At 35.5% G+C, this 8,632-nt stretch overlaps 1 pseudogene; it reads right to left on the bottom strand.

Moving 5' to 3' along the window:
• Positions 1 to 6,320: 6,320 nt before the first annotated feature.
• On the bottom strand, positions 6,321 to 8,321 carry LOC143603110 (zinc finger BED domain-containing protein RICESLEEPER 2-like; annotated as a pseudogene).
• Between the last annotated feature and the right edge of the window lie 311 nt (positions 8,322 to 8,632).

Raw genomic sequence — 8,632 nt, 5'->3', positions numbered from 1 at the left:
AATACTATTTAATGATTTAATATTATTCTTGTACACAAAATCACACACTTAATCCCGGGCTATGCCTCACTCTCAAAATTGGTTTCAAAACTTCAGGACCATTTTAAATGGGAAATTCCTTAAGAAATCCCGCCTTTTTACTCCCCTCTCCTTGAGGATGATTCCTGGGACGGATATGTAGTAATTGTAAAAGGGACGCACTTGTTTACCGAACTCTTGACACCAAGGCTTGCGAGCCTAAGGAAGTGCAATGCGCATAAATCTCAATCAACCGCGAGACCTGGTTGCCTTCCTGGAGTGTTCGGTAAGGGTGTGGAACTTATTAGGCCAAAGCATATCACACCAAACGTACCCGAATCTGCTACCCTCATTGTATCAAACGTGGTCATGTGACGATCACACTCTTAAATCAATGATGAGAATTTTTCCCTAATATTTTTTTATTAAGAATGAATATTTTCTCATATTATTAATTTCATCAATACCCTAAGTTAAGGTTATTAAAATTTTATTTTGTATTCTCATGAATTTTCACAAAACTCGAAATTTCACATAGTTATACATACAATTTTTTTTCCAAAACATAATAAATCTTTCACGTGTCGTCATTGTAGCATGTCTTCTTCCCGCCTTATCAACCGTAACCGTCGCACCAGCAACTCAGGCCGTAGCATGTCATCCCGCATCGCTAAGGGAATCGTGGAAGCCCTCCCAACAATCATCTCTCAACTCCAAAATGTGAATGCCCATACATCATCCACAACACCGAACCCAATTGCTTACCCCCTCAAACAATTCAAGGGTGCCAACCCGCCCGAATACCACGGTATCGACGGTGCTACCGTTTTCCTCCAATGGTTCGAAGAAATTGAGAGCATATTCCTTCATTGTGAATTCCCCGAGGACAAGAAAACCAATTACACCTCGAGCAAGCTTAAGAAGAATGCCCTCAATTGGTGGAACGGTGAGAAGCGCACGCTTGGCGCTGAGGTTGCCATGGGATGACCTCAAGAAACTCATGCTCAAGAAATTCTGCCCGAAACATGAGATTCGGAAGTTGGAAGAGGAATTTTGGAATTTGAAACAAGAAAGTGGTAATGACATCGCCTACAACGATCGTTTCCATGAACTGAGCCTTCTCATTCCCCACATGGTCACTCCACTCGAGCGTGTAATCGACAAGTACATCTCGGGTTTGCCTATGGAAATCCAAGACTCCGTTCTAAGTTGTGACCCTCAAACGCTCCATGATGCGATCACCTTAGCTGGTACCCTCACCGAAAACCACGTTAAGGCCGGAACCTTGACGCGGAAAAATTCCAAGAAGCCCAATGATAAGCCTGCATCCGAGCCCACCAAAGAACCCAAGCTCGAATCTCCCAAACCCGAGTCTTCTAAGCCCGAATCCTTCAAGCACAATAACAACAACTCTCCCCATTACCGCAACAATAAAAGAAAGTCCAATTCTCAAAACTATGTTTTGGCCCAATCGTAAGCCCAACTCACCAAGAAGCCCTACACAGGACCCCACCCATTATGTGATACATGTAACTTTCACCATTCGCCTAACCTCAAGTGTCGACAGTGCACCCATTGCAATCGATTTGGTCACCTCTTTACCACATGTCGTGAACGCAACCCACTTTTAATGCAACCATATACCTCACCTCTTACCCAACCCCAAACTTTACCTTATGCTCAATCGGTTACTCAAGCACCCTCAACTATTAGAGCTTGTTACAATTGTGGAGACCCTAGCCATTTTCGCAATGCATGCCCAAGACTCGCACACATGAACCAAATTCAATCATACCCAACTCAAACCACTCAATATCAAGCTTACCAAGCCCAAGTAAATCAACTTCAACCAATTCAAGCTCAACCCATCCAAGCAATTCAAGCCCAACCCATTCAACCAATTCAAGTCAACCAAATACCAATCAATCAACCTCAAGTTAACCAAGCTACTCAAGGTGCTCAAGGACAAGTCTGTTACATCAACGGTTCCTAAGTTTAAGCCTAAACCTTTATGAAGACATGCTACGCAAAAGACGTTTCTTTTAATTTCTTTTCATTTAAAATTAATGTATTGACTTCATTAAACCTCTAGTTTTGTTATGAATGAGAATTTTGGTTATTTATAATGGCATTCAATCTCTCAATTATTCATATCTTGTCGTTTATTGCACTATTTATTGTTACGCAATCTATTATCTTGATTTAAGTGGTCTATGACCGGTTATTTACCGGGACTATGTGCATGGTGATGTGCGTAGTTATCTAATAGTACCGTATTTGTATCATAAACTACCTATGACCGATTTCCTACAAACGTTTTGGAAACCGGGACTATGAACATGTGTTGTACATAGTTATCTAATAGGAGTCACATGTACAAATTTTTTTCAATATTTTAATGCATGACTACCCAAACCCTCCAAACTCACCTCCTTCTCACGTCATTTTTTTTTTCTCATTCGATTTTATAATATTGATTTCGAGCCCCATATGTTATTATATTTCTCTAATCATGTGAACTTGTCTATATGAATACTTATTCGTGAATTTTGTTGTCATCATAAGTACTTCTATTCAAAATTCCCTCTATATATTTATTTAATTATTATTACTTTTGACGATTAACTTGGTAATTTTGTTTTATTTTGCAAAGTTGTTACTAGTTATTTATGCTAATCAAATTTCACTCATTTATTTATTTATTTAGTTATTTATTTTTATTTTATTGCTCTTGCTCAGATAGTTCCATTTATTTATCGACTTAAAAAGTTTTTCATTTACCTTGTCTTTTGAACCCACACAACGGGACGAACTATGTGCATCATGCGACGACCTAAATAATTATGAGTGCACGCATAATTATCAAAGTCCTCGCATGGAACTCATGGTAAATACGGTTGTGTGTCATAACTCGGAACCTAGGGTGATTTGGGTAACGATACAAATATTGATGTGATAAGGACATGGTGGATACGCCGCTGGTACATCCTATATATAAGTGTTCTTATCATATTTTCTGTTTGTAACGTTATTCGGGTCACTCGAAAGTCCGTGTTATTTATATATGTAAAAAAATGGGATTTATCAAGATACTTATTTTCTCTCTTTAGGTTATTTTTTTTTCTTTTTTTTTATTTAATTTCGGGACGAAATTTTCAAAAAGTTGTGAATACTGTAACATTCGTTATCTTTCAAATTCGAAACCCAACACATTTATTATTATGATGATTATTATTATTATTTTTAGTTTCTCTTTTGTCTCATTAATTATTCGAACTTTTTTTTTGCCATTGATTGTCACATTCAATTTAACTAAATACTTATGTTATTAACCCGTCGATTTCAGTTATATCATTTGTAACAATTGCCTAGTTTGTAAAAAGAAAAACTGTTGACACTTATAAAAGAAAATTACTTTATTAGTTATTATTAGTTGTTTTAGTTTTAGTCCATTTATAAATCAATTTGAAACCACAGGGACTAGTCTTGCCAATTCTTCAAAATTTTCTTTTCTTCCTCGCTGTTCTTCTTGGTATAACGAAGTCAACGAGCCTTCTTCCCTTATATTTCTGTTGATCCGAAAATCACGCATTTGACTCGAGTTTTTGGTAATTATCAATCCTATAATGGCATAAACAACATATTACGTCACTATACGCGTTAATTCCGATTGATTCCCGCTCAAATTGATGCTTAAAATCCAGAATTTACCAAATTTGTCTAACGCGTTTTAACCCTTTAAAATCATATGTTTCTGCTCGCTTCTAAGCACACCGCGCTCACAAATCCTTTCCCCTCACTAAACCGACCTCCTTAGTTTTAACCACTGCCGCGTGTTCTTTTCCGGTGAGCTACGCTGTTATCTTGTTCTTAATAAAAAGCTCTAACGTTCACATTATATCAAGAATGATTTTTTGAAACTTAAATTGTGAAGAGTTTGAGAAACTGGGTTATGGTTTTGAAGACACCTTTTGAATGTATAGGTTAATTTTTATTATTAAAATATTATTAGTATAACTATTCTCACATAGTCACATGCATCTGCATGTCCACGTTTATTATTATTATTATTATTATTATTATTATTATTATTGTTATTGTTATTGTTATTGTTATTGTTATTGTTATTCATTTGTTTATTTTTCGTCTAAGAGTAAACTGAAGATATTATACTTTATTAGAATATATATTTTCAAGTTATAAAATTTTAATTCGAGAACCATAAACCATCTTATAACGACAACTTAAAACACAACGCATATCTATTCACCATAGCTAGTCTTAATACGCGTTAATTACTTTGTAGCCTTCGCGTTGACGACTTTTCAACCTTAAAATTTTCGTGTGCATCATCTAGCAACTTATCAGGTGAGTTTACGTATCCCCCTTTTTTCCATCTTTTATAATTTTGGGGGTGGCATGTATACCCTATTTAAATTACTCATTTTTATTTCCACATCTATTCAAAACACAATCCAATATATGTTTATGTGTGATTGTTGCATGCTCTATGATAATGCTTTATGTGCTTAATTGGTTATTTTATGTTTGGTGGTTGGAATCTCATCCTCATCTATCCTCATCTAGTATGATCATACATTTACCCAAGTAAATTGATTTCGTATCAATAATAACGGGTTCACATCTATTTAATTGTTTACATTTTCATAAGAATTGTAATACTCATTATTTACATATGAATTGTAGTTTTTATCTATATATGTATCTCAACTAAAACTTATGTATTCTCACCAACATTCGTGTTGACAAACTCTATTTTTATACATGCTACAGGTACAAGTAATTTACATTGATCAAGATTGAAGATATTAGTTTTTACCTTAGGATATCTATCCAAACAATAAATTTGATGTAATTGTTCTGTTTATTGAATTTGTGTACTTGTTTTGATATTAATGAATTAAATAATTATTGTCACCTTAATTAGTGTCTTTCGAGCTACTGTCCAATCAATACGTTATGCCCCGGCATGTTCCGCCTTTGGTCGGGGTGTGACAGCAGTGGTAGGGTGCTGATGACGGTGGTGGTGGCCAGACAGTGATAGTGGTGGTGACGGTTATGGTCAGGTGGCGATAGTGACAATAGTTTTCGTGGTTATGACGACGATGGTGCCGAGATGTTACAGGATGCCCATATCATCAGGCTTTTGACAACTAGGACGACACATTAGATTTTACCTAACGGAGTTTGTACTCTGTTAGTCGCGGACTGGTGGATTCAACGTATGTGAAAGTTGAGACCGTTGCCAGCCAAAATGATAGTTGGGATCAGCGCCGGCAAAAATAAAATAGTTGAGACCAATAAAAACCAATTTTCCTTTTAAAATTTGGGGGTTTTTTCAAGTTGAAGGCCTCAAGCCTTAGCTTTACTCGGGTATATGGTAGGCAGAGCTCCGGTTCGAACTATCTAGACAGGTTTGATTGTGACATTTGTAATATACACCTGTATATAATTAGTCATGTTGAGAGTAGGTTGAGCAATGTATACCATTAGGGAGATGCCCACCTTTCTAAAAGCTAACCATGTACACTTAAGAAGATATATAGTCAATAATAAACACTTAGTGAAATTTAGTTGTAACTAACTATGAGTTAGTCAGCTTATGTAGTTTCGTTAAGTCATCTCAGAGGTGGCTCGTGGGACAGCAAAAACAAGTTAAACTTTAGGCCCACACTTAGTTAAGACATCTGAGTCCAAAAAACATTATATATAGATTTATTAAAATGAGTAAAGTAAACTAAAAGTAATGTATGTAGTGGTATGCTTGGTTGTTACTAAGGTATAGGTTATAAGTTTAAAATTTGTAATAATCAACTTTTTTCGTAACAAATGTCATGAAAATGCTACAAAATCTTGTTTCGATTTAGGCATTCGCATTCGTTGAGCCGGCCTGAGTCATCCTAAGCCTTTTTGTTGGGAGTTGTATGCATGCTTTAAACTTTTTGTTAGTGAAAGCATAAAGCAATCGAACATTTTTTAACACTTATACCCTCACCCCAAGCGTCAATTTGTATAGAACTTAAGAAACCAAAAGCAGCAAGAAAAATAGAGTATCTCAAAATTACACAAACGCGCACAACGGATGACATAGGAATCAGTTGCTTTACATGTATCTATAGCGTAAAATTTAGTGCTAACCTCCCAACCCGAGAGTCAAGATGAAAATGTATTAAACATGAAACAATAAATGAGATTTGTTAAACCACAAACTATACAAACCAAGATGTAACAAATAATCTTGACCTAAGCAATAAAGCAATTTGAGATCATGTGTAACTTTTTTAGCTTTGTTTCCCACTAGGTAGTAAAACCTCATTCGGTACCTCCTCTTTCTACATAAACAAATTCAATATATTAAAACAATGAAATGTCAATTTATAATATTTTTTCAAGGTTTTATAAGAGCAGAACCTTAAGTTTCTTCTTTATTCCGTAAATTTGCCTAATCCAATCCCCTCCACATATCAACATTTCGACAGTATTAGGCGTCAATGTTGATCGATATGGATCTATAACTCTTCCCCCGACGCTAAATGTCGATTCAGATGCAACAGTGGAAATTGGAACCGCAAGTACATCTATTGCCATCTTTGATAAAACACGATACTTTAGCTTGTGAATGTTCCACCAATCTAAGACATTAAAATTCCTTCCTTCATTGCCTTGAAGTACACCTTCTTCCAAATACATTGTTAGTTCAGATTTACTTGGTGTATTCACCTCTGATTTTTTTATATATTCTCCAAAAGCATCCCATCTTGAACCATGTGAGACTTCATTTGCGCCTGAACTAGTGCCCCCTCTGGAAGATCCACTTTTATAGCTTGCACTTTCCTCTATTGACGCATCATGCATCTCCAAATACTCATCGTACATAAGTTCAAGTGCGTTTAAAACATCTTGAATATTTTTTGAAGCTTCGTCTGCCGGATATATGTTTGGATAACAGAATTCAATTATCCGCCTTTTCAACCTAGGAACTAAAACTGCAGCTATGGCCATTAGTAGGTGGCATTCACCCCAATACTTGTCAAACTTTTTCTTCATCTTTGTTGTCATATCACGAATGAACTTACTTTCAGATAATATTCCTTTGTCTATTGCTTCTTTAATCTTGTATACTTCTATAAGATACAAATTTGCAGTTGGATAATCACTTCCTGCCGTGCACACCTTAAAAACCTTCAAGACTTCACAAACACTTGCTACATTTTCCCAATCTTGCTCGGTGGGTAAATGTTTGAAATGCGGTTCATAATCTGCATATCTAATAATAACATAATTAAAAGTTAGTAAAAATACGTAAGATATAATTTAACAAAAGCTAACAACATAAAAAATAAATAATAAAGTAAACTAACATATACCTTGGAAAAACGTCTTTAAACTTGATAGCCAATGACAACATATCGTATGTGGAATCCATCTTATTGGAACATCAATCAATAACCTTCTATCATGCACTTGAAGTTGATGTGCAACATTAGAAAATGACTGAAGCCTTGCCTCCAAATGATTTATATATTTTACAGCTTCACGAACATTTTCAATTACATTCTCAATCCTAGAAAGACCATCTTTGACCAACAAGTTAAGTATATGCGCACAACACCTAACATGAAATAACCTTCCACCACAAGGAAGTTTCTTCACTCTAGAAAAGTTTGTTTTTAAAGTACTCACAGCTTTGTCATTGTACGAGGCATTATCCACTGAAATAGAAAAGACCTTCCGCTCAATTTCCCACTCCTTTAGACATTTATAAATGCCATCGGCAATATCAAGCCCGGTACGAGGAGGAGGAACATGAACAAAACTCAGCACACGTTTCAGCAATCTGTGTTATATAATTCAAATTTCAAATGCAGTAAATAATTTATTCAAAAGATATAATATGATAAATAAAATAAAGTAAAAGGGCTTTAATCATACCTCCAGTTTTGATCAATGAAATGTCCAGTGATGACCATATACTCAATTTTTTGATGAGATGACTTCCAACAATCAGTTGTTAAACTAATATTTGAAGCATTACTTATGAGAGCTTTCAACTTTTTTTTCTCATGTTCATAGACCTTAAAGCAATCTGACTTTATCGTTGCCCTGCTAATCCTCTCAAACATCGGATTTGCTGTTTTCATCATGTATACAAACATGTCATCTTCCACGATAGAAAATGGTTGCTCAGTTGCCAATACCCAATTAGCCATAGATTCCCTCATCTTATTGGCATCATATTTCCCATCGAGTGGAATCAATGGAGGAGACTTGTTGTATTCCATGTCTACATTGACTGGTTGAAAATTTAGCAATTGTTGAGTTCTCAAGTATTGTTTGCGTTTCGTACAACTATCCATGTGTCGTTTATAAGTTGTTGTGGACTTGCTTTTTTGTCTTGCTAAAAGTTGGTGGCAATGAAGACATTAACCTTTTGTGTTCCATTTTTTAGAGTCAATTCCTCAAAGTCATCCCACACAACCGAGCTCTTTTTTTGTTTACCCTTTAGCTCCAAGTCATCATTGTTACCATCATTCACATTTTCAGTATTTTCGTGTTCTTAAGTCGCTGGTTCATTTGTATTTTCATCATTTGT

The sequence above is a fragment of the Bidens hawaiensis genome, unplaced genomic scaffold (assembly GCF_021521415.1).
Source record: "Bidens hawaiensis isolate Kalapana, Puna unplaced genomic scaffold, B.hawaiensis_p1.1 tig00060826_1, whole genome shotgun sequence".
NCBI classification, from domain to species: Eukaryota; Viridiplantae; Streptophyta; class Magnoliopsida; order Asterales; family Asteraceae; genus Bidens; species Bidens hawaiensis.
Note: the sequence above shows the minus strand (reverse complement) of the source record. Positions and strands in the feature narration are given on the sequence as shown.